This window comes from Carcharhinus amblyrhynchos, chromosome 10 (genome assembly GCF_965287045.1).
Source record: "Carcharhinus amblyrhynchos chromosome 10, sCarAmb.v2.hapA, whole genome shotgun sequence".
NCBI classification, from domain to species: domain Eukaryota; kingdom Metazoa; phylum Chordata; class Chondrichthyes; order Carcharhiniformes; family Carcharhinidae; genus Carcharhinus; species Carcharhinus amblyrhynchos.
In genome coordinates, this window is record NC_137333.1 from 72,527,541 (window position 1) to 72,554,869 (window position 27,329).

The 27,329-nt window shown below is 43.2% G+C and overlaps 1 protein-coding gene across 5 annotated transcripts in view; it reads left to right on the plus strand.

Annotated features, from left to right (window-relative positions):
* Positions 1–27,329, plus strand: part of sgcg (sarcoglycan, gamma) — a 599,427-nt gene that overhangs the window by 117,492 nt on the left and 454,606 nt on the right. Inside the window, exon 1 of one of the 5 annotated variants that reach the window (XM_080197917.1) lies at positions 25,521–25,624. The exons of 3 other annotated variants lie outside the window; for them this stretch is intronic. The gene's annotated coding sequence lies outside the window, so the exon portion shown is untranslated. Of the gene's footprint in view, positions 1–25,520; positions 25,625–27,329 lie in introns of those variants that run through there. One more of the 5 variants, XM_080197921.1, reaches the window with a different exon arrangement.

A 27,329-nucleotide genomic window follows, 5' to 3' on the forward strand; every position in this document is an offset into this window, starting at 1 on the left:
CAGTGCACCACTGTGGAACGCTATTAAATATGCAAGCCCTCTTTGAAGATATGTCTTGCAGTCAGCATTCCAACAAACATCAATAGTACCCATGAATCGTAAATCGCACAGTATCATTAATTCATTCTGTAATGGGTACAGGAATAGGTATATCATCCGTGGTTTGAGAAGGGTCACCAAGCAAAGGAAGAGTGAACAACTGATAACAACAGAGGAAGAGAAGGAACCTGATAAGTTGAGCTTAATTTCATAGCCTTCCTCAACTATAGCAAAAAGACATCACTGGGCCTTTGTCTGAAAGCAGTCTGCTACTTCCACACCAACATCTCCTTAGTGTCTCAACGGAGTACACCCAATCTGCAAGATGTAAGGGACAATCTTACCAAAAAATAGTGTCAGGGGCTGACTGAAAACCCGTGTGTTCCTTTCCAGAAAAGCAGGCCAGTTTTCTCTCCAGATCCTATGACATTTTGTTACAGAAAAACAGGTAGGCATGTTTCAGACTGTCATGTCAAGGGGTGAGGCCTAAACACAATTATAAAGCCTGACTGCCATAAGATAGGGTGGATGTTTAAAAAGTGCCCTGATTAGACCAAAAAATAACCTCCCCCCAACACTCCACCCCACCACAGAGGTCTCAGGTGTTCCCCTTCACTCCTCCGCATTCAGAGCCACAGCATCACCCCCTAATCAGAGCTGGCACCTCTCCCCCAACTTCCACTCCACAAGCCTATGATCAGAGCCAACACCACCTTCCCACCTCCTGAACATCATACCCCTTTCTCTCAACTCCCCATCCAGTTTATTTCACATCCCCCGCACCCCCCTCAACCCCGCAAACAGTCAGCGCTAGCATTATTCCCTCTTCACCCTGAACATCTCCACTCTTCCCCCAACCTCCACCTCCCCCCCCTCCAACTCAAACAGCCTCCTTGGCATCCCCAGTTCCCATGTCTGCTCTCCCCCCCACCATCACCACAAATAAATTAATCTCTCCCCTTTCCCTATGAGGCTTCCATTAGGACCCATCCCTGGCACTTTCCCCTGATGTGGGTATGCCGGCGTTGGACTGGCGTAAACACAGTAAAAAGTCTGACAACACCAGGTTTTAGTCCAACCTATTTATTTGATAATATTCTCACTAGCTTTCGAGGGGACAGCCTCTTCGTCAGGTGAATGGAGAGTTCTGGCCTCAGACAGAGCATATAAAGCACAGACAGTTTAGAGATCTCTAAACTGTCTGTGCTTTATATGCTCTGTCTGAGGCCAGAACTCTCCATTCACCTGACGAAGAGGCTGTCCCCTCGAAAGCTAGTGAGAATATTATCAAATAAATAGGTTGGACTAAAACCTGGTGTTGTCAGACTTTTTACTGACTTTCCCCTGACACAGATTGGCACTGCCAGGGGAGAGAGAATTTTGATGAAATTACAATCATGAGGCAAACAATTCTGAGTAAACTGGTGGAGCTGTGAAAGGGAAGTCAAGCTCAATCAATGTATTAGAGTTCTTCGGAGGAGTAACATGAACTGTGGATAAAGGGGAGCCTGTAGATGTACTGTACTTGGATTTCAAAAAGGTATTTGATAGGGTGTCATATCAAAGGTGTTATGATGCAGACGTTGATCTCTTTTTTAGAAGCCATGCCAAGTTCCCCAAGACTCCATTAATAGAACTATCTGACACTTGCTACAGGTAAACAATTAAGAAGTTATTTATTTAACCAACTGGGAACTTTAACTAAACAAGTAATATATCAATTAAAGTAAGGTTCAACTGGACTGCTGTTCAAATAAATACAAGGTCCATTCATTACCCAATAGGTAATAACAAAGGAATTTAGTCACTCTCAAAAAATATATATATAACCAGGTGTCTTGGCTTTGGAAAACCTTTGGAGTTCTTCTGTCAATTCCAATGTCTGGAGGCTCTTTCTGATTTTTGTACTCTTTCTTTGATAGATGGAGAATTCTCTTAAGAGATATTTTAAGCTAGTAGGGAGCCACTCTTGTCCTCTCTAGGTGTTTAGAGGTGGCAACTCTTCAATTGAGCTGAGCTGAACTGAAGGCAGGCAGTTGAGTTCCACTTTGTAACCCTGATCTAATCAACTTTCCTACACCGGATATTGTCTGATATTGTCAACAACAGCCAAATTCAAATTTGATAGGCTCCTGATAGCTGAGTGCCTTCTTTAAACTGATAGGCTGTTAAAATTCAAAAACCTGCAAAGTCTGTCACTAAGGTAACCCTGGTGCTTGGTCCTTGTTACAAATGTTGTACTCTGTGTACCCTGTGTGTCTGCATTTTAAACATCCAAGCACCGAACACAAAACCAGTTTTTATTAAAGGGAACACACTTCACAACCCCAACTTTGCAACAAAGGTTATTGTGGAAAATAAAAGCTTATGGTGTTGGGCCAACCTATTAGCCTGGATACAAGATTAGCTGGTAGAAAACAGAGTTGGCATAAATGGGTATTTTTCTGATTGTCAGGATATGATGAATGGAGTCCCACAGGGGCCTGTGCTGGGGCCCCAACTTCTTAAAATTTATATCAGTGACTGAGATGAGGGAGTGAAGGCATGGTAATTAAATTTGCAAATGATACAAAGATAGGAAGGAAAGTATGTCATAAAGAGGATATAAGGAGGTTACAGATAGATTCAGATAAGTTGAGTGAGTGGGCAAAGATATGGCAGATTGGATATAATGTGGGAAAATGTGAAATCATACACTTGGCAGGGAGAATTTTAAAAAAGCAGAGTATTACTTAAACGGAAACGACCTCAGCATTCTGAGCCGCTGAGCAATTTAAGTGTTCTCATGCATGAGTTACAAAAGGTTAGCATACGGGTACAGCAAGTAATTAAGAAGGCTAAAGAAATGCTGTCTTTTATTATGAGACAAATTAAACGTAAAAGTAAGGATGTTATGCATCAGTTATACAGGTCATTGGTGAGACCACATCTCAAATACTGTGTGCAGTCATGGTCTCCTTGTTTAAGGAAGGATGTAAATGTGTAGGAGGCAGTTCAGAGATCGATACCTTAAACAAATGGGTAGTCTTATAGGGAAAGGTTGAACAGACTTGGCTTGTTTCCACTGGAGTTTCGAAGAATGAGGGCTGACTTGATTAAAGTCTAAAAGATCCTGAATGATTTTGACAATGTGGAAATGATGTTTCCTCTTGTGGGTGAATCCAGAACTAGAGAGCATCGTTTTAAAATTAGGGCTTGCACTTTTAGGACAAAGATGAGGATTTATTTTTCTCTCAGAGAGTTATGTAATTTTAGAACCGTGCCTCGGAGGCAGTGGAGGTGTGGCCATTGAATAATTCTAAAGTTGAGGTAGTTAGATTCTTGTTCAGTTAGGGAATCAAAGGTTATCGGGAGTTGGGGAGGGGGGGAGGGTAGATGGGAATGTGGAATTCGGAACACAAATGGATCAGCCATGATTTTATTGAATAGTGGGGCAGGTTCGAGGAGCTGAGTGGTCTACTATTGCTCTGATTGCGTAAGTTCATATTTAATTCAAAACCAGGAATTTTAGAATCCCACGGTTTCCCTTCCCATCATCCAAGGAGATGGCAGCAAACGCATATTGCTGACATTGATTGCCTGGCAGTTATTTAATGTTCCAATGAGTATGAATTGAGTGGAGGTGGGACTTCCACCCTTAATCAGGAAGGGGACGTCCTGCCTCAGGGAGCTGCCAGGCAATCTGATTGGCTGGGACGTCCTGCCTCAGGGAGCTACCAGGCAATCTGATTGGCTGGGACGTTCTGCCTCAGAGAGCTGCCAGGCAATCTGATTGGTTGGGAGACCCTGCCTCAGGAAGCTGCCAGGCAATCTGATTGGCCAGCAGTTCTCTAGTCTCAGCAGCACCAGAAGCCACAGTGGACAGGACTGGAACTGCAAGAAGTACTCAGTGTCTGAGGGCCCGGAGACAATGACCGAGTAAGTGTGGGGTTCTCAGGATGGAAACGGGGTAGGAGAGGCCTGGGAATTTGGGTGGGGGGGGAGTGCGGGTGTTAGTGGAGAGGCCATGGGGGTAGGGAGCACTCGCACGGTTCAGATCTTTCGATGATGCCCGATGTTGAAAAGCGGTTGTTGATTCAGGCCCTCCCTCTCCTCCATTTCCACCTGTGTCGGGTCACTTTTTAAGCTTCCTCCATGCCTCTGAACCCGTCCCGTATCCTTAAAGATGAGGCTGGGCATGAAACGGCCCTTTAAGTAGTGAATAGTTGGCCACTTAAGGACCGCAACAGGGGGTAAGAGCAGGCCTGCCAAGGCCCCACCCATTCCATGGGAAAATTGCAGAGTGATCGGGGCCAGTGCGATCCTAGTGGGAAGGTCACCTGAACAGTTCCACATTCTCATTCCCACTACAAATCAGCTGGTGAGGGAACATAAAACTGCCCATTAACTGTGGCATTGAAAAAAGAATGCAAGGATTGTAGAATCTGTATCTGCCAGATGCTTGTAAAAACATCAGACTCCCACACATGTAAAGCATTTTTTCTGAGTTGACCATTATAAACCATTTTCCAAAAGGCTAGTGTGGAGTAATCCCCAAAATAACAGTAAAAATCCTGGAAGCCTATCTCTACCAGCATAGTGACACAGTGGTTAGCACTGCTGCCTCATGGCGCCAGGGAACTGGGTACAATTCTTGACTTGGGTTACTGTCTGTGTGGGGTTTGCACATTCTCCCTGTATCAGTGTGGGTTTCCTCCGGGTGCTCCAGTTTCCTCCCACACTCCAAAGATGCGCGGGTTAGGTTGTTTGGCCATGCTAAATTGCCTTTTAGTGTCGGGGGTTAGTAGTTAGTAATAAATAGGGTTATGGGGATAGAGCCTGGTTGGATTCCGGTTCATGCAAACTTGATGGGCCAAATGGCCTTCTTTCCACTGTAAGGATTCTATGATTCTATAAATAGAAGGCAAAAATATTCATTCACCGTACGTCACTTGTCCTGTGTACGTCCTGTTATCTGTAATGAGTGCGTTGACCATTCTAAATTTTCACTTCAGCTGAATCTCCCAGGTTATGTCTAACCAGCAGTGTACTGCGTCTGGAATGTTGACTGCACTTTGAGTGGTTTTCATAATAAATGTTTTAAATATATCATGGAAACCTGCAAACGAAAGTTTAAACTGCATCAACTTTATACTCCCACAAAGAATGCTTGTCGTTGTGCAGAGGATTTCTGTAAGTGCAATGCTTTTAGAATCCCTGCAGTGCAGAAGGAGGCCATTTGGCCCATCAAGTCTACAGTCTCTGAAAGAACATTTTACCCAGGCCCTATCCCTGAAATCCCATTCATCTCCCACGGCTAATCCTACAGCATGGAGGGAAAAGGAGCATTCAGGGGAAACCCACACAAACACGGGGAGAACATGCAGACTCCGCACAGACAGTCACCCGAGGCTTGAAACAAACCTGGTTCCCTCGCGCTGTAAATTAGCAGTGCTAACCACTGTGCCACCATACCGCCTCGAAGCTTGACTATTTTAAAAAACAACAACACTTGAGCTGGTGTTAATACCTTGAAAGTAAAGTCTTTAGTATGTAAAATGTTACTGACAGCTCTTGGACAACAGGTGCACCTGACTTCAATGATTATGTTGGGATTATTTCCAATAAATTCAATCATCATGTAGCAAATTCCTGACAGGTAGTTTGAGCTGTAAAGTGGCTACAATGCTTGTTTCTTTGCGTAACTGCACAAAATGCCCTTGAGTAAATTCTAATTAAGACATGTATGCCTCCAAGTGTCATGATCTCAGTGTGGTTAATTCAGAGCTTCGGGATAAGCAATATTGTAATGGGATATAATTAATAAAAACAAATCTGGGATATACTGTAGACATGTAACAAGGCTTAGCTATGCTCAGAATGTAATTCAGCACAGGTTTTTTTTAATGTAGAAGAATACTGTAATTCTTTTCTTCAATTATTTTAAAATTAAACACACCTTCTGGTTCCCCAAAGCCTGTCCATTATCTACAAGGCACAAGTTTGGAACTGGCTTTGATTTCAGACCAGTTCCAATCATTAGTTTGTAAAAGAGTTACTACCCATATTGAGAGTCTTGTGTTGGGAAGTGTTTGTCCAGCAGACCCTCTGACTCCATCGAGAGGTCAACCTCTCAAGATGGAAACTACATACATTATCCCCTCAGCGATCCCTTTTGAATTGAACCTAGATAGTTCCAGTTGTGAGATTTGATTTGATTTGATTTATTATTATCACATGTATTAAAATGCAGTGAAAAGTATTGTTTCTTCATGCTTTTTAGACAAGATACACCATTCATAGAGAAGGAAGTGAGAGAGTATAGAGTGTAGTGTTACAGTCATAGCTAGGGTATAGAAAAAGATCAACTTAATGCAAGGTAAATCTATTTCAAAAGTCTGACAGCAGCAGGGAAGAAACTGTTCTTATGTTGGTTGGTACATGACCTCAGGCTTTTGTATATTTTTCCTGACTTTCGAAGGTGGAAGAGAGGCTGTCCTGAGTGCGTGGGGTCCTTAATTATGCTGGTTGCTTTGCCAAGGCAGCGGGAAGTGTAGACAGCATCAATGGATGGAAGGCTGGTTTGTGTGATGTATTGGGCTACATTCATGACCTTTTGTAGTTCCTTGCAGTCTTGGACAGAGCAGGAGCCATACCAAGCTGTGATACAACCAGAAAGATTGCTTTCTATGGTGCATCTGTAAAAATTGGTAAGTGTCATAGCTGACATGCCAAATTTCCTTAGTCTTCTGAGAAAGTAGAGGCGTCGGTGGGCTTTCGTAACTATAGTGTCAGCATGGGGGAACCAGGACAAGTTGTTGGTGAACTGAACACCTAAAAACTTGAAGCTCTTGACCCTTTCTACTTCATCCCCATTGATGAAGACAGGAGCATGTTCTCCTTTACGCTTCCTGAAGTCGAATGCAATCTCTTACGTTTATAGCTTTTCAGGCATAATGAGTTTTGATCTGTGAGTCCCCTGATTTTGTTATTATAATTTTTTTACAATTGTGTGAGAGATTCCATGATGATAAGAGGAGGATTATTTTGTTTTTGTAACTTCTGTAGGTCGTGTGACTTGTAGCAGCCATCTCTTTTGGTTCAGCAGAGAGTGTATTTTAAAAATAGTAAGAAGAAGAGCATTTTCATTCATAGACTGAATTTTCCAGCCGTTCACGCCAGCAGGATTTTCCCATCCCATGGCAGTGAACGGATAAGTGGCTTCCCGCCAAATTATTCGATTTTGCTGCAGCGGGACCGTGGCATGAGCGGGCGGTAAAATTGCTCCCATACAGTTTGGGATTTATTTTTGTGTCATAACTCCAGTTTGCGCAGTGGTATCCTACAATCTCACTGACTACGTACTCCCACTGCGAGGTTCCCAGCAGTGAGTGGTGTGTTCGACGGGAAACCCTATGGACCATAAGATCCTGCCACCAGCAGGTGCACACCACCTTCCTCAGAGTGGGCGAAAAATCCCATCCCATTTCTCTACAAATTCATACAGGCAAGTTTCCTTGCAACTGATCATGGACTGGATTCTCCAATCTTGCCTGCAGCTGGGATTCTCCAGTCCCGCTGCAGTGAACCGAGATTTAACTGAGCGCCAAATGCTCAATCTCACTGGTGGCGGTGGCAGGACATAAATGGCCAGAAAATTCCAACTCATGTCTTTGACAACTCCTCTCCTTTCAGAGTTATAGTTTTCTCCCAAAAGAATAGAAGGCAATAAATACTGAACATTGGCAAGCGGGCATTCAGCCTTCAGTATGGATAAATCTTGCACTGATGATATGTACAATAGCATTAAACATGCTGTCACACCAGGGACAATTGTACAGAGATACAACAAAGTCTTCCCCACTACCTAATGAGAAACTATGGGAAATTTCCAAGGAAATAGCGTAGAGGCAAGGGTAGACAGTTGAAGCATTGAGAGTTATGAGTGAGGTTCCCTACCTTGTCACATTGTCTGGTGAGATCACTGATTTTTTAACCTCCTTACTGTTGGGCATATAGCACCCATTTGTTGGGAAAATAATGGCCGTCGTCTCCTGAACTTGCTAAGAATGGCTAACATATGACAAGGGCTCACATACTAGGGCAGCACAATGGTTAGCACTGCTGCCTCATAGAACCAGGGACACTGGGATCCAGCCTCGGGTCACTGTCTATGTGGAGTTTGCACATTCTCCCCATATCTGCGTGGAATTGCTTCGGTTCCCTCCCATAATCCAAAATTAGGTTGATTGCAGGGGAATAGGGCCTGGGTGGGATTATGATTGGTGCAGACTCGATGGGCTGAATAGCCTTCTTCTGAACTGTAAGAATTCTATGATTCTAAGTGAGAAAACAGGATATTTTGGACAGGGCCCTTCTGATGGATTTGTATAGCTTCCATGGTCAGAATGAACTGGCTGCACCTTCTTGCAGGAGACTGTGCTCAATGGAATTCTGAAGGGGGTCATGTGATGGGGCTTCCACTCCCAATTTAGCATTCCAGTTATACTGCAACAGGATCCAGCCTATTACCGGCAATGTTGTATTTTTAATGGCCCTATTTCAATCAGGATAATCCTCACTATTATAAATGACGTAGCAAATTAAAGGAAACCTGGTTAATATCATTCTGAAACATTCTTCAGAATTTCACTGGCAGAGAGCAGCAAGAATATTTTGGCAAATGAGAGCTGTTCAGTCGGAGACTGGATTAGTTCTGAAGGCAGTACTTAACAGAGGCAACATGGTCTTTCCCTCAGAGAGCTACCAGCCAAGCCTTTTCCTTCTCTTCCCAGTGCTGGGTGCCGTCATCAGGCACTGAATGCCTTTGCCTGACTGACCGCACTACTGTGCCCCTACTGATGTGCCTCCACCCCACTGCCGCCCCCTCACTGCCATGCCCCCTCACTGCCGTGCCCCCTCACTGCCGTGCCCCCTCACTGCCGTGCCCCCTCACTGCCGTCCCCCTCACTGCCGTCCTGTCTCACTGCCATGCCCCCCCAGTGCCATGCCTTCCATTGCCATCTGCCCCACTGCCATGCCCTCTCACTGACATGTCTGCTCACTGCGGTGCCCCCTCACTGCCATGCCCCCCTACTCCCATGCCCCCCCCACTGCAATACCCCATCACTCCCATATCCTCCACTTATGTGTCCCCCCACTGCCGTGCCTCCTCCACTGCCATGCCTCCCCACTCTGTGCCCATCCCATTACTGTGCCCTCTCCCATACTCCCACCCCCACAACATGGGAGCCTAAGCGAACATGACAGGGTTTACTGTTTTGACTTCCTGCATGGTGACTGCCCCTGCCCTCGCTGCCACTGGGTGAGTATCAGTGGTGGCAGGATTAGTCCCTTAAACAAGCATTAACTTCACACTTATCAATTGGCAGCAGAATGGGAAGACCATACCTTTCCAAATGGATTTATTCAGGTCAAGTGGCTAAGTCTGACCCACCACCTGATTAAATGATTTAATTGACGATTATTGTTTATCCTTTAATAACTAACAGAGCTGGGCCCCAGACTTCAGTCCTTTAATTTTCTTTAATTTCAGTTTGTTAAACAAGGAAGCTACCTCTCAGCACTGAGCTGTCACACTTGACTGTTCCCTTCGCTCAGTGAGATATCTAGGTGTTAATATTCTTATGTTGTGCAGCAAGAAGTACACACAGTATTCTTCGAATCATAGAAGCCCTACAGTGCTTACAATCCATTCGGCCCATCGAGTCTGCATTGACCACAATCCCACCCAGGCCCAGGCCCATGTCCCTACATATTTACCCACTAATCCCTCTAACCTACACATTTTAAGATTCTAAGGGGCAATTTTAGCATAGCTAATCAACCTAACCTACACATCTTTGGGCTATTCTTTGTATCTGTGGCTGAACATTGCCTTGTGCAGGTTTCTCATCACTTGGGTATTGCTTGTGTTGCTTCCTGCACCTAGTGGTGCACAAGGCAGACTTTCAACTGTTCCTGTAGTGAGCTTTTTCCCCAGACTGGGTCACCAGCCCGTTACCAGAGGCCACAAGCCTCCGGGGCACCATGCCACTCCACTAACCTACACATCTTGGGACACTAAGGGGCAATTTGGCATGGACAACCCACCGAGTCTGCACATCTTTGGACTGTGGGAGGAAACCGGAGCACCTGGAGGAAATCCACACAGACGTGGAGAATGTGCAAACTCCACACAGACAGTCAGCCAAGGCCAGAATTGAACCCGGATCCCTGGCACTGTGAGGCAGCAGTGCCACTGTGTCGCCCGCTATGGGTTGATTGATAAGTTGAACACAGTGTGATTAGGAATTGAACTCATATTGTGGTGGTCAGAGTGCCAAATTCTAACCACTAAACCACCAGGGATGTTGTATTGTGACTATTTTCAAAACCGTACTCCAGTGTTTTCAAACACCTCAGTGATTCTGTCATTTCACTCAGTGCAGTTTTCCTGAACTCCCTCAGTGTTCCCCATACGTTAAGTTCACCCTTAATGCTCTCCCTTTCACCAGTCACTCTCACATGTCTTGTTCTGCTACACTGTAACATTATCTTGTATCTGAGCACCATTGGCCATGTCACTCTGTCCACCTCCCTATTGCCCCTGTTAGTTCAACGTGCCAGCTAATGTTTCCAGCCCCCAAAAAATTCCACAATTCCATCCCAGCCACAAAGATTGCCTCCAATTCCTTCAGAGTGAAATTTAAAAGACTTCTACAGAATAATAAGTAATTTTGTAAAGTTAATTGGAACATAATTGTTCCCCAAGCTGCGATCAAAATTAATTTTATTCACTTTGAAATAGATTAATGGGGGACAGGTGTCACTGTGATTTAGTATGAATGGAGAATAATACTCACAGTAATCAGGTGAATTTTAAAACATGCCAGCAACCTAATAGGCACCAGGTAAAATATAATGATAAGCAAATGTGTGCAAAGGAAGGGATTGAGATTCAAAAACAACTATTGAATATGAAATTGCTTTAGAATGTCTCTAATGATGCTACACATTTTGCAAATATGAACACTGTAAATAAAAGGTTACTTACAAATAATAGCTGGAACTCAAGGACAAAGAAATGTAGAGGTGTTTCCATGACCGTTTTTAACTGAGGAAGTTATCCAAGTCAGAAATCAGGTTGCCAAGAACAGCAAACGAGACAGCACAATGGATAGCTGCCTCACAGCGCCAGGGATCTGGGTTCGATTCCTGGCTTGGGCCACTGTCTGTGTGGAGTTTATACATTCTCCCTGTGTCTGTGTGGGTTTCCTTTGAGTGCTCCGGTTTCCTCCCACAGTCCAAAGAAGTGCAGGTTAGGTGCACTGGTCGTGTTAAATTCTCCCTCAGCGTAGCCAAACAGGTGCTAGAGTGTGGCGACTAAGGGATTATCACAGTAACATTATTACAGTGTGAATGCAAGCCGACTTGTGACTAATAAATTAACTTTAAGATAGTATGCGAATAATAAAAGATTAATATTGATCTAATAGTTGTGACCAAACCAGAGCAAGGCTGTGGTGATTGTCCTTTTAAGGATAAATGTGCAGAGTAAGGCTCACCTGGCTCAGGAAACCAACTGGGGAGTGGGATAGGATCGCCCTGGTAAATGCAGGCCTCCATATTCAGGGTCATCTCGGGAGCTGATTGCAGCTTCCAGGCTGAAAGTCTCTGTATAGATTTAAGCTGTAAATAAATGAGTTGTGCTTTCCTTAAACCAGTGAACGAACGTCTTTACAAAGGATAAGAACACTCACCCTCATCATTATTTATGCGCAAGTGACACAATGACTTCTGCCACTGATAGATGTCAAATTAAAAGCTGCAATAGAAAATCTGCTTTGAAGAATTCCCCACTCTATTAGCTGGGTGGACACGGCATCTTGCTGTCCGGCTTCCCATTCCTGTACTTGATTGGTAAATACAAAGTTAAACCACCACGCAGAGACAAGTCACATTCTTTTAAGTCAAGCTATTCCTTTATTGACAGGCTAATATCTATTACAGACGGTCACCCTCTCTCGCACTGCAAATTAACTAATACAAATAGGGGTGGGATTTTCCCATCCCGCCCACCATAGGAATTGTAGCGGGCGGGACACGGACCATGCAAAGGTCCTTTGACCTCGGGTGGGTTTTTCTGGACTTGGGGCGAGCGTGGCCAGAAAATTCCGCCTCAATCCTTCAACCTTTAACTGTTGTTTGAGATTTAATTTTGTTTCTTTCTTTCTTTCACCCTTTTTTCCTCTCTCTGAATCCAATGTTTCTTTCCCTTGTTTTACTTCTGTTTCGGTGTCTGGATTGATGCTGATTTCACCATACTAGATGATAGATCCTGTATTGCTCATTCCAGCATTCACGGTGCCTCTCGCTGGTCACCCAGGTCCCTATAGAGGGCGCCACATTGATACGATCTCCCACATTCAGTAACTTGAAAGGCAAAAGATCGTCAACATTAAACAGGCACGGTTAAACGTCACAGTGAATGTTGTTCAACGGCCTGCCACAACAAGCTTTGGGCATGATATACAGTTATACAGAGGTTCAACGTTGTTAAATAGATTGAGTAGTTGGTGCAAAGACAATGCAGACATATGTACTGAAGGAAGCAAAGTTTGAACTTCTATATTTATAACTTTGTTAAATGCTAAAAGAACTCCTGTAGATTGGAAAGAGGGGACTATAACTTTCATTATGCCAATAAGATGATCGAATGATACTCCTGGATAATATAGGGAAATAACCTGAACTTTAATTGTATGCAAAGCCTTAGGAATTATTCTGAGAAGCTTATTCGGTTCCACGGTTGCTAATAATGGCCCAAGTAAAGACTCACTGACTAGGGAATGAAGTTCATGGTGATTTAAAAATAAAAATAGAGAGGTGCTCTACATTTCAGGCTGAGGACAGGTTTGTGAACAGAATACACCGGGATTGATTCTGGACAAATTAGAAAACAGAGCAAACAATAAAGAAAAATCCAACCATGTTCAGATTTATTTGGTAAATGGACTAATAGATGGAGCATGCAATTCGCTGAAGAGATACATAAAGTAATTAGTGTGGAAACACAAGCGGGAACATGTGTTAAAAGGATCATTTGATAGCTTGCTCCAGGAAAATATTGTTAGGTCATAATGGATATATCTATGAAAACATAAGCACATGGTTTAGCTGCTGTCGTTACAATTAGCCAGGGATAGAATACAAAGCAGGAGAGGTTATAACATTGTTGTATAAGGCTTGGTTAGTCCTTATCTGAAGTACTTATTCAAATGAAGATTGTTTATCGTGTATGAGCAGTGCTGATGATCACAAGTATCAGGAATTCAAGTTGTGAGAAGTTAAGGAAGTTAGTTTGTTATCTTAGGGTAAAGAAATAAACTTTGAGGTGATTTCATTGAATTTTCTAGATTATGAGGGAAGCTGGCAGAATTTAGGGTGGCACGGTGGCACAGAGGTTAACACTGCCACCTCACAGCGTCAGGGACCCGGGTTCAATTCCGGCCTTGGGTGACTGTCTATGCTGAATCTGCACATTCTCCCCATGTCTGCGTGGATTACCTCCAGGTGCTCTGGTTTCCTCCCACAGCCTGAAAGATGTGCTGGTTAGGTGCACTGACCATGCTAAATTCTTCCTCAGTGTACCTGAACAGGCGCCAGAGTGAGGCGACTAGGGGATTTTCACAGTAACTTCATTGCAGTGTTAATGGAAACTCACTTGTGACACTATTAAATAAACTTTAAACATGTAGTTTATGTTGATTGGCCATGCTAAATTGTCCATTTGTGCCCCTAGTTTAGGGGGATTAGTGGGGTAAATATATGGGGAGAGGGTAAGATGTTTTTGTCAGAGAGTGGGTTCAGACTTGATGGGTAGAATTGCCTGCTTCTGGACTGTAGGGATTCTATGAATTGTTCTAAGAACTTATTTACTGTGGTTAAGAGTTCAAAAATCCATATTCATTTACAGATGAAGATTTAAGATATGTTTTATTCAGAAGATAATAGATATGTTGTCTAAGTTACCAGGGAAGGACAGCAAAGCAAACAATGTAAATGAGTTCAAGAGACAAGATCCCATTTTCAAAAAAGAAAAGACTGAAGGCTATGAGAAAAACATTGGGTGCTGAAGCTGTTGTGTGATAAGATAACTTCTTACCCCAAACTCCCTAATTTGGGAATACTTGAGCAAAATCATGGCACTTTCTTCTCAATTTACAAATCATTTACACCAGTTACACTCTACAGCACCGAAACAGTCCTTTTGACACATGCAGTGTTTACCCTCCATATAAGTATCATTTACCACTCATTTTGGACCCCTCTACTCCCTTCTCTTACGCTGCAGTTTGGCTTGAAACTTTCTGTTTCTGCATTCTGTTGCAAGAGTTTCCATTATGTTATTGGAGGCAGGAGTTGGTTAGTTCAGTTGGTTGACAACTGGTTCATGATGCAGAGCAATGCCAACAGCGCAAGTTCAAATCCCGTACTGGCTGAGGGTATTCATAAAAGCCCCATCTTCTCAATCTTACCCCTCGCCTGAGGCGTGGTGATTTTCAGGTTAAATCACTGCATATGGTCATCTGGGACTATGGCAACTTTACCTTTTTACCTATTGAACCTCTATTTGAGTGAACCACTTCCCTCAGCCATCATACTTTTTTACTCTTAGAAAGTCTCATGCAAGTCTATTAATATGTTGGATCAAGAAGGGTAAATTTGATGTGTTTGCTATGTTGATTGATAATTTAGATCTTCATTGAACAGAAAATACATCTGAACTGAGTGGGCAATCGATGAGCAAGAGAGGAACTGTCTAAAGAATCATTTGTGAATCTCCTATTAGACAATGAAAGAGTAACATTGACAGTTGAAAATCTATGCAGACAATACCATCCTATTCTTTAGCTAATGTATGCAGGGCCTTCCAGAGGTTTTGGTAGGTAACCTAACTTGTGTATGGGAAACAAAAGGAAGAAACAATTTTAACCAGATGTTAAATGATTAGGTGTGGCCAACCTTCTGTGCACAGATCGGTACAGTCCTCGATGGGATTGTCAGCCTGTTCTGAATTAGCAAATCTCCATCTGGATTAGTATCAGAACACTGTAATATCAGCACTCCTAGGCCAGTGAGGAGAATATCAGTCAGGGCTTTTAGAGTCATAGAGCCCTAGAGCAATACAGCACGGAAACAGGCCCTTCAGCCCAATTAGTCCATGCTGACCATGCTGTCCTCTTGTAGCGTAATGGATATGTTAATGAGACCATGATGATACTAATGATGGAACTTTGACATCCGTAGACAGATGACCGAGAGATTCCAAGAGATCTAGACTCAGAACGTTGTGTACCAAACACTCTAGGGTATTTTTAAATAGTTCTTAATAAACTACATCCAACTACCTCAAATATGCCATAGGGAAGCAAAGCCTCCTCCAGGCTTGGAAAGACAAGAAAGCATTTGATGATAAAACTTCACACACACTCGGTAACGACATCGAAACATGGTGGCAGCGTTGAAGGATACTGGAATCACTGAGAACTGAGGCCACTGATCAGCAGCCCACAAGTGATGAGCAGGAGACAAAGAAAATTGTCTTTGCAGCAACTAAGATCAGTGCCGCAGTGAGGGGATTGTGTGAGACATGTGGGGTGGAATTATTCCCTCCAGTCAGCAGCAGGGTTCCAGGTGGGCCGTGGTGAACAATAAGGCAGGATGGAGAAAAAATAGGTTCCCCGGCAGTGGAAAAATGTGGTGGAACTTGTGGTCTCAACATTCATGATGGGTTGCCATTCCTGCCTAAGCTTGTGGCAAAGCCGATTCATGTACCATTGGTGGGATTCGAATGACCACTGTGTTGAAATTGTAACATCCCCCCTGCCTCCAGCTGGTTACTCAGCCCACCAGCCTGAGTTCACACCAGTCTGAAAAATGACCAAACATGGCGTGCATGTGTCAGGGCTTACTCAGCTAGATGGCTGGAGCAGGTGCAAGGTACTAGTGACAGGAGGGAGAAGGGTGGGGTGACGGGGACCGCAGCAACAGAGGTTAGTGCCAAGTGCCAGATGGTTGATATCTTCCACCTTTTGGCTCCAGAGGAGGGCTCACCATGAAACACACTGTGCCTTGGCACAGAGCCTTCACCAATAAGGGTTGCTGTGGGAGCACCAATCAGAGCCTGATTGCTCTGAATTTGCTGATAGACTCATTTGTATTTCTTGAGCCTAGCAGCAGGCAATGCAGAGCAATATCGGAATCTGATTGGTAGAGTGTGGGTCTAAGTTAGAGTCATATTTTACTCAATCCCCCATTAAAACCCTGGGGCTTGGAACACAGTGTGCACTGGCAACAGATAGGAAGGTGTGATATTGCAGCTTCCTAGTGAGATTTCAGAAGGCCAATTCCAGCAACCCAGGCAGCAAAAAATGCGTGGGCCATCCATTGTCGATGCTGTCCCTGGTTTTCATGCCCCTATCCATCCTGCTCCAGGCAACTGTGGCTGGTTCCAGGTCCCTCCTGCCCTATCTCCCTGAGCCACCGAGCCAGAATGGCTGTAAGTATCCGGCTCCCAGGCCAGCCCCGGCTCCCAGCCCAGCCCCGGCTCCCAGCCCAGTCCCCGCTCCAAGCCCAGCATGACCAAGAGGGATGACAAAAAGCCTCAATGATGTCTTTGCCTAGCTGGACTCAACCAATCTTGATGTTGTTTGATTGGAACAGTGCCTTCCACATCTACATCATGTTTTGCTAACCCCATTCTATCTAGTTTACTCCTATAGGACTGCAGTAACACTGTTGGTTCACTCTGGCTCTTATCTGAGAGATTACATAGCCATTGGTTTCAATATTCACTACTTCCTCATAGCCCCAATGAATTTTAGGGAAGTCACTATCATAATTTCCCACCTTGTCTTTCCCTTGCTTTGTTACCAACGAGACCACATGCATATTCTAATCTCCTCTACCTCTTTAATATGTTCACACTACACACACTGTGCAATTTGCACCTGTTTGGAGTACGTACCAGATACCCTACTTCGCTCAGTTCCCTTTCAGTGTGATACAGCCCGCTGAATCTAGCTTTCAAAGATTTGCCTGACAAATGGACCTACCTGCATTAAGTTGATCTTTCTCTACATCCTAGCTATGACTGTGACACTATATTCTGTACTCTTTCCTTTCCTTCTCTATGAATGGTATGCTTTGCCTGTATAGCAGAAGAAACAATACTTTTCACTGTATACTAATAGATGTGACAATAATAGATAAAATTAAATAAAAAAAAACTATTTAATAAGATGAGCGTTCTCTCTCTTCTAAAATTATGAGTTTGGGCTCTCCTATCAGCCCTGGCTTTCATTCCTTGCTGGTTTGTCTTTAAGTGTTTAGTCACCACCTCATAGCCCCACTTAGCGGTGATCTTACCACCCATTCACACCACGCTCCCACATTAGCGAGAGCGGAGAATTTGTCTGCTAGCCAAATCTCCGTTCACTGCAGCGGGATGGGAAAATCCCACCGGGGTTAATAGTGAAAGATTCCAGCCATAGTCTAAATGTGTAATCTCTGACTAGGTAATTAGTAACTTTTCACAAATTAATTTCAATGTCCTTCAACCTCACGCCCAAAGACAAATTCGAAAGAACAAAATTTGGTTCGTTCATTTCGTGCATCCCTCATCACAAACAATAAAAATGGAATCACTTTGTCCCAGTCATGAATATAATCTTGGTTATAAGCTCTTGTCATGCTTATCAAAGCCTGGTCCCACCTCCTCCACCTCCAGTGCTCTTTGGGACTCTGGATAATCAACTGATGCTTTGTATTGTTTGATCTCCAACCTATAATGATCTCTTTGAACGGTCCTGGCATACAATCAGAACAAGGGTCAGATTTTATCTCCTTGGTAAGTCATTTCTGGTATAGAATTTAATTAACTCCTCTACTACTTTCCTAGTGGTAATGGTTCCTGCGGGTATAGTTCATGGAATAAGGTGGATGTATCCATTATATTTATTCTTTTTTTATTCATTCATGGGAGATGGGCGTCATGCGATTGATGGGGGGCAGGGGGAGCCCACTGCACACTCTGCCAGAGACCATTAGTGGCAAAGGTGTGATCAGTCAGGATAGTGTTGGGGGCTATATATGTTTGGGCTGTGTAAGGCTCACGATTGGCCCAAGACCCTGCAATTGTGTGGGGGGGGGGGGGGCGCGGCGGCTGCTATATTGAGAAAGGCTGTAGCAGGAGAGGCCTGAAACCTCTCTCTCTCTCTGTCTCTGTTTGGTCTCAATGGTTAGAATTACACATGTGTAGCCACAGAGGTTTGCACATGCACAATAGCTCTTTCTGCTGTCTGATCAGGCTGGCCAGGGCTGCCTCTGATAGCTAGAAACAGTCTAGCCCATTTTTTCATGCCCTATGTGCACACGATTGGGAGTAAAAACTTGCCCAAAGAATGGATCTGCACCTCTCCCATTCTCACACTCACTGGACACTTAGAATTTCTCTCATAAAATTCTAACCAGAATATCAATTTCTCCTCTTCCTTTTCAAGAGAGTGGGATTGTCCAAGCCCTGAAGTTTTCTCTCTTGAATAAATCTTTTATTACATGGGTGTCACAATCTGTATGCTGAAGCCATTGTAAAGGTCACAGCCAGCAGTCATCAGGAATTGCCATCCCACTCTGCCAATGTGTTTGTCTTCCAGAAAAAAGATCAAGTGAATGCACATGTCCACAACATCCTCCAGCAGAGCCGAGGATACTGCTGGACATTGAAGACTCGGGTGAAGGTGACTTGGAGAGGGTTGGGGGAGGAAGAGCGGGTGCGAAGGGTAGGCATTGGATAGAAACTATAAACCGTACAGGAAATTTTCACATGTTGGAAAGTGTAATATAAATTGTTCAACAAAAGAATGTAACAGTTTGAGATTATGCTTGGAGGGAGATGGAGAATAATGGGTTAATGAGTATGTTAATGAGACCAGGATGATATTAATGATATAACTGTGACATCAGTAGTTAGGTGACTGAGAGGTTTCAGGAGAGCTGGCCCGTCTCTGTCCAGGCATTACCCTGAAGGTTAGGGCTAGGGCAAATTGTTCCTAATAAATTGTTTGAAAGTAAAGGGTACAATTTTGTCCTTTAAAAAGCATTTAGACAGTTACATGGGTAAGATTAGTATCGAGGGATGTGAGCCAAACGCAGGCAATTGGGACTAGCTTAATGGTAAAAACTGAGTGGCATGGACAAGTTGGGCCAAAGGGCCTGTTTCCATGCTATAAACCTCTGTAACTCCATATAACTATACCTACTATCTGAAGCTTCTTATACCCTCATCATGGTTCAGTAAGACTCAAAAGCATGGTAAATGTAAAACCTCACTAACAACTTGCTTCTGACTATTACTAAGTGACAAGTGAACAGACATGTGGGTTTGGGGGAGTGGGGCGGTCTTGTCTTCATTTGCCTCAAGCCACTGCTTTGACTCACAATAAACATCAACATTTGGGCATCACAGCAGGTGGGAGCCCGAAGATATGAACCTGCAGTCCCGTGGAGTCATCACCTTCACAGGAAGAACAGAGAAAGTATGGGGAGGGAAACAAAGAGTGAAAACAAAGCAAAAGGAAGAAGGTGTTGACCCAGTAAATGACGGACAAATGCTCACCTTTATTGAATTTTGAATTAATCTACACAAATGGCAAAAATAATTAACATTGCTGATATTGGAACAGCTCCACTAAAAACAGAATGCCTCAAACAGTTTGAAATGGTCAAACAATTGGGCGGATTGGCCATGCTAAATTGCCCTTTGGTGTCAGGGGGACCAGCTAGGATAAATGTGTGGGGTTATGATGATAGGCTTGGGTGGAACTGTGGTTGGCGCAGGCTTGATGGGCCAACTGGCCTCCTTCTGCACTGTAGGATTAAATGATTCTATGATGTACTATGTAAACCCATTGACTGGAAGAAAAGGACATTTTGTTTCTGACATTGAGATCCCTCTGGTGAAATTAGATTTAAGGTAAAGCCAGAGAAGAACCTATAAACCATCACTACATCTTGGGTCATGACAAGGGAGGTTACATTTACTGAAAGATGGCTTCAATTCTATTCTGCCATATATAACTGTTAAATATTATACTTTTTTAATTAGAGTGTCAAACAAAATCATCTGGTGACATCTTTTCCCTCTAATTAATTGGAATGAGAGCCGTCATCTTTACTTATCCAATACAATGCTATGCCTAGTAATCGGAAAATGATTTTCCTGGTTTATAATAAAAGCCTTGAGTAACATAGAACCATAATTAAATATATAAGCTGTGAAGAAACGGTGTGACAGGCAAGGAAATTTTCAACTGTTAAATGTTATTAGATTGCAAGTGTTGGAATTAGGTCCTTGGCTCTGATCCATGCAGAGTAAAGGGCACGAATGGAAAATGATTTGTCAAACTCCCTCCATTGTTATCAGTGTAATTGAAATGTACTGGTCCACAGAGAGCAGCAGCAGACATACAGATCTACACAGACTGCAGCAAGCTGATTGAACCACACAGGCCGACAAGAGACCGAGCGACACAGGCCGACAGAGACCGAGCGACACAGGCCGACAGAGACCGAGCGACACAGGCCGACAGAGATTAAGTGCAACAGACCAACAGATACCGAGTGACAGATACCGAGAGACCAACAGGGACCAAGTAACACACACCAAAAGAGACTGAGTGACACAGACCAACATCAGATAAACAGACTGAGTGACACAGATGAACAGGAGAGAGTGATACAAATGTGCTGGACTAGTGTTTACATGTAGCGCCTGGACCTTTCGACCTGTTAACTGAGGGCTGGTGGACGAATCAGCTTCAAGGCTGCCAGGAGTTTCAGAGGGGAAGTCACCTGTGCATAAATAATGAGGTTCCAAGAACAGAATCTGGGTCCACTACTAGGGCAGGAAGGAGGACACCACCGGAGCTGCCCACCACCACACTTACTCTCAAAATGGAGAATTCCCCTCGTCCGTAAATTACATAGAATTCAAATGAATTAGAATTCAAACCAACTTATACAGATGCACCATAGAAAGCATTCTTTCTGGTTGTATCACAGCTTGGTATGTTTCCTGCTCTGCTCAAGACTGCAAGGAACTCTAAAAGGTCGTGAATGTAGCCCAATCCATCACGCGAACCAGCCTCCCATCTATTGACTCTGTCTACACTTCCCAATGCCTCGGCAGAACAGTCAGCATAATTAAGGACCCCATGCACTCTGGATATTCTCTCTTCCACCTTCTTCTGTCAGGAGAAAGATACAAAAGTCTAAGATCATGTACCAACCAACCCAAGAACAGCTTCGTCGCTGCTGCCATCAGACTTTTGAATGAACCTACTTTGCATTATGTGGATCTTTCTGCACACTCTAGCTATGACTGTAACACTACATTCTGCTCTCTCATGTCCTTCCCTATATATTAGTATGCTTTGTCTGTATAGCACACAAGAAGCAATACTTTTCATTGTATACTAATACGTGTGACAATAATAATTCAAATTAAATCAAATCACATCAAATGTTTTTATTGATAAACATTGAATTTTTAAGATTAATTCTATTAAAATGCTTCAGAATAAGTTAAGTAAGCACATTTACATCAGCAGATAGAATCATAAGATCTTAGATTGATCCAGCAGAGTCGGAGGTCATTTGGCCTATATTTCATGCGTTGCCCCCTTCCCTTGCATTCCTTTTCTTTTCCCATAGACGTAGAACATTTCTCCTTCAAGTATTTTCTGATTCCCTTTTGAAAATGATTTATGATTTCGCTCCCCCTCCCCTTTCAAATAGTACATTTCAGGTCATTATAACGTGCTGTGTAAAGAAACACTGCCTCAGGTAGCTCTCTGGTTATTTTATCAATTTGATTTGATCTGTCACTGACTTTTCAGTGTCACCTTATTTACCCTATCAAAACCTAGCATGATTTTGAATATCTTATTAAATTTCATTTTAATCTTCTCTGCTCTGAGGGAAACGACCCAGGTCTTCGAGCCTCCACATAACTGAAGGCCCTCATCGCTGGTACGATTCTAACAAAGCCCTTTCTGCACCCTTTCTAAGGTCTAGCCATCTTCCCAAGTGTGGTGCTGAGAACTGTTCAAATATTCCAGCAGAGGCCAGAGATTTAGCACAGCGTTCTTGCTTTGTATCCTGTGACTGTATCTACACAACCAGTATACCTGGCTTTTGTTTAAACAGCCTTCAGAACTTGTACTGCCACCTGCAGAGATCCGTGTACAAACACTGCCAGCTCTTTTTGTTTCTGCAGGCCCTTGTGAATTGTGCCATTTAGATTGCCGCTCCTAATTCTTTGAACCAAAATGAGGCACTTGCGAATTAACCACGCTAAATGTCATCTGTCCATTTTACAACTTTATATCTACCTGCTACCCTATCCACTGTTTACTAGATTTCTGAGTTTTATATCATAGCATCATAAAATTCCAACAGTACAGAAGAGGCCATTTGGCACATCGAGTCTGCATCACTTCTCTTTGCTCTCTGTTAGCCAATTCTCTATCCTGGTAGTCACTAAAATCCCACGGGCTTCAATTTGACTAAGAGGATTATTATGCTCAGTTGATGGTCTATCATTGCCAAGTTTTTGGCAGCCCTCCTGTGCTCTGACACGAATCTCAAATCAAAAGAGGATTGTGGCCATGGCCCACGCTATCATCACCCTTACCCTTCTCAATGACCTAAGCTCCATCACACCTGGGCTGGGTGGCATTTCTAGTTTGAGTGCTGCCAACTCTTTTAGCATCTGCTCTTTATTTTTCTCATGGATAAGATCCTTAGTCTCACTTTTTTTTGTGCCAGTGTAGATTGAGTGCTGGCTTACCCTTCAGTCAACTCAAGCATGCAGAAGGCCAAAGTTTCTCACTACCCATCTGAGTTCAGATTTGCTGGTATCCTGAGGAAGTAAAACATGGTTGATGTTGATGTTGATTTGATTTGATTTACTATCGTCACTTGTATAAGTATACAATGATAAGTATTATTTCTTGCGTGCTATATAAACAAAGTATACCATTCATAGATGTGATTTGATTTATTATTGTCACAAATATTAATATACAGTGAAAAGTATTGTTTCTTGCGCGCTATGCAGACAAAGCATACTGTACATAGAGAAAGAAAGGAGACAGTGCAGAATGTAGTCATTACAGTCATATCTAGCGTGCAGCAAAACGTCAACTTAATGCAAGGGAGATCCATTCAAAAGTCTGACAGCAGCAGGGAAGAAGCTATTCTTGAGTCGGTTGGTACGTGGTATCAGACTTTTGTATCTTTTTCCTGACAGAAGAAGGTGGAAGAGAGAATGTCCGGGATGTGTGGAGTCCTTAATTATGCTGGCTGCTTTTCCAAGGCAGTGGGAAGTATAGACAGAATCAATGGGTGGGAGTCTGATTTGTGTGATGGATTGAGCTATATTCACGACCTTTTGTTTCTTGCGGTCTTGGGTAGCCAGTGACACCCATGTCCCATGAAAGAATCAAAAAAATTCAACAAGGAAAGATCCACCAAACTGATTCCTTCGAGAGGCCGTTTGCTTTGAAGCTGTGGTACAATCAGAAGGAATGCTTTCTACGGTGCATCTATAAAAGTTGGTGAGAGTCGTAACTGAAATGTCAAATTTGCTAATGGGCAAATATGCTAATGAGGTGATGATGCATTGGCTCAGCAGAAACTCTTTAATTTTGCTCACCATTGAAATGGCTTCATGAAAGATCCTCTGTGAGGTGATTACATTCTCTGCAGAATTTTCCTTTTCTAAGAGTGTCCATGTTCTCATTTTAACTCTTAACCACCGACATCCGTTCCAAAACAAAAGCAACATCCAGTATGGGGTTGAAATGTTGGCCGTCCAGTGATGCCAATATCTCAGGAAAGAGTTAAAAATAAAATTTCTGGTTTGGATGAAAATAGAATCTAATGGATTGAATGGACAGTACGATGGCACAGTGGTTAGCACTGCTGCCTCACAGCTCCAGGGACCCGGGTTCAATTCTGGCCTTGGGTCATTGGTTGTGAGGAATTTGGAAGTTCTCCCTTTGTCTGCATGGATTTCCTCCCGGGTTTTGGTTAGGTTGATTGACAGAGACAGTCGTGTGTTAATGGGTGGAACTAAGCTTACAGGAGAGACATTGTTTTTTAAAATCAAGAGCAGGTTACTACCTGGCTCTGAAAGAAGCGAGAGGTATGTGTCTCTTTCTCTCCCTCTCTTTCTGGAGGCTGTTGTTTGGGGCTTTCAGAAGACGGGTGTCTCTTTGATTCTCTCTCTCCAGAGATGTTCAAAAGGCTCTAGGATTGTTAGCAAGCCCAAATGTTTAAACCTTGTGTTTACTGATATCGAAAAAGAGTTTAAGTCTATAAGAGGGATATTGCTTGAATTGGAATGCATAGAGATAGTTTAGCAGCTAAGAATTGTCATGTTGAAGTATTTCAATTGGTAAAAGCTAAGGTAATTCATTCATTATAGTTAAACTGTATTGTTAAATTAAGTTTGTTTTGATAGGGACAGCACGGTGGCACAGTGGTTAGCACTGCTGCCTTGCAGTACCAGGGACCTGGGTCCGATTCCCAGCTTGGGTCACTGTCTGTGTGGAGTTTGCACATTCTCCCTGTGCCTTCGTGGGTTTCCTCCGGATGCTCCAGTCCCCCCCCCACCCCCCGCCCCCCAGTACGGATTAGGTGAATTGGCCATACTAAACAGCCCCTCAGTGTCAGGGAGACTAGCTGGGTAAATGCATGGGGTTATGGGGATATAATCTGAGTGGGATTGTGATCGGTGCAGACCTGATGGGCCGAATGGCTTCCTCCTGCACTGTAGGATTCTATGATGATGATCTATGAAAAGAAACCTAGTGAGGTCAACAGAATCACGCCTGGAGTAAAATACATTATCCTCACACTAATGCCAAAATAGAAAAACTGTTGGGGTCCATTTGGGCTTGATAACATACTTTGGGGTTTCTGATCTCGTACCTTAGCATAAACATCTGAAATATAAAGTTACTTTGCCTCCCCCCAGCATTCCTTCATGGCTAAACTGCAACACTATTGACTGGAAAGGATAAATTGTCTTGTTGCTGAGACAAAACTTGTTCTCACACTCAAGTGAAGTGTTACTTCAAATTTCATTTGTGTTATTGAGTTGTGGAAGCGTCTGAATTTCAAGAGTTTGAAGGGCAGCATTGTACATATTTTGTTAAGAAACCTTGCATGCAGATCAAGAGCCACTCGCCAAGTATTTATTATAATCAGATCTGGAGGTTTGCAAACTACCAGCTAATCACATTTTGAAATTGTAGTAAATATTTTGAATGTTAAGCAAAGAACAGGAACACTAGGCAGGGAATATATAAAAGGCAATGGGTGTCTGGTACCCACGCGATTAGTTTGAAGCACGACGGACCTAAATTTATGACCTGCAGCTGTTGGATGTCTGATACAAGTCTCAGCACTGAACAGCAGTGTGAAGCATAGCAATTCAGGGAGCTCTGAACAGAAAAACAAGCCCAGCACAAGGGTAGGAAACAGTGCAACTTACTCGTTAACCTTTTCCTTTAATATATCTGTCACTGTACTTATAATAAAATGCTATTATTTGTACACTATCTTTTAATTGACAGGAGTGGCAATTTTTGTTACCATACAAAGCTGTAACCAGCACTCTTCTATTTTTGACAGGCTTCCAGTTTGAGGGGTGATTGTTACTCATGCGGAGACACACAGAAGTTTTAGTGAAGTTTTTTTGTATAATATATGATAGAACCATGCAAGTTGTCACAACCAATTGATGTCTAGACATGTCAGCACTGAAACCCTTGGAACTAATCAATCTGCATCCTTGTTTATGTATTGAGTTATTATATATTGTAGTCATGGGGAACATATTTCAGCCTGCACCCGTTCAGTGAAGCAATGAATGATATAAAATGAGTGAAAGGTTAGCCAAACTGTAGTAAAATGGTTAAAGTTAACACTCATAAATAAAGTCAGTAAAAAGTTCTGATCTCGATTTATAGCTCCCCGGACATCTCTATGCTACATTTAACATTTGTTTCCAAAGATAGATTAGAAAGGAACAAACTTAGGGGCTGACTGTTGAATGACTTGTTTATAGAAAACTTGCTGAAGAAATGTATGAAGGGTGTGTCTCCAACAATTCACTTTCCCAATTAAAAAGCAGTGTTCGCTCTGGACTCTGACAGCAGAGAGGAAAGTAAATTTGTGAAGGACGGGCACGGTGGCACAGTCGTTAGCACAGCTACCTCAGTGCACCAGGCTCCTGGGTTCAATTCTAGCTTTTGGTGACAGTCTGTGTGGAGTTTGCACATTCTCCCCGTGTCTGTGAGTTTCCTCTGAGTGCTTCGGTTTCCTCCCACAGTCTAGGTTAGATTGATTGGCCATGCTGAATTGCCCCTTAGTGTCCCAAGATGCGTAGGTTAGGGGCATTAGTGGAATAAATATGTGGAGTTACAGGGATAGGGCCTGGGTAAAATACTCTGTCAGAGAGTCAGTGCAGACTCCATGGGCCAAATGGCTTCCTTCTGCACCGTAGGAATTATTATGAATTCTACGAAATGATATCATTGAGCAAGTTCTAGAGGACAGTCTTAGACATATAAACACTTAGGACAAGATTTTCCAGCTGCATTTGCCCCAAGGCTGGAAATTCCCAAGTGAGGTCAACGGATCTTTGCAAGGTCTGCCCTGCACGCTACAATTCCTGTGGTGGATGGGACGGTAAAGTTGCACCCTTAGTATATGGAGCGCCTTCACGTCATCAATAATGGTGTATGTGCTACTTAGGAATGCTTGTCTTTCATAGTTAGTCTCACTCTGTTTCCTCCCCTGCTCACCCCCTCACAAGCATGTGAGAAAAATTTCTCCAACAATCTGATTGTTTGCAATTTGGCCTGAATTCTTATTAATTCATCTGCCTGAAACCAGTGTCACAATCATTTGCAAACAAAGGGGGATTGAATCTTACCCATAGGAAGAAAAATATATATATTTGAGTGAGTAATGAATTTTAAAATTGGAATGTGTAGGCACCGATTATCTTTAATGATTTGCAGTGCAGGAATGTGACATTTGTTTGTGAAGAAATGAGCAAATGTTCTAAGGGGAGTGTGGACTGAAGCAAACTCAGCAGCAGCTTAATGGCATCAGTCTACAGGGTCAGAATGTGAAGCCTGGCTGGCTCACCATGTGAGTACATTTCTCTA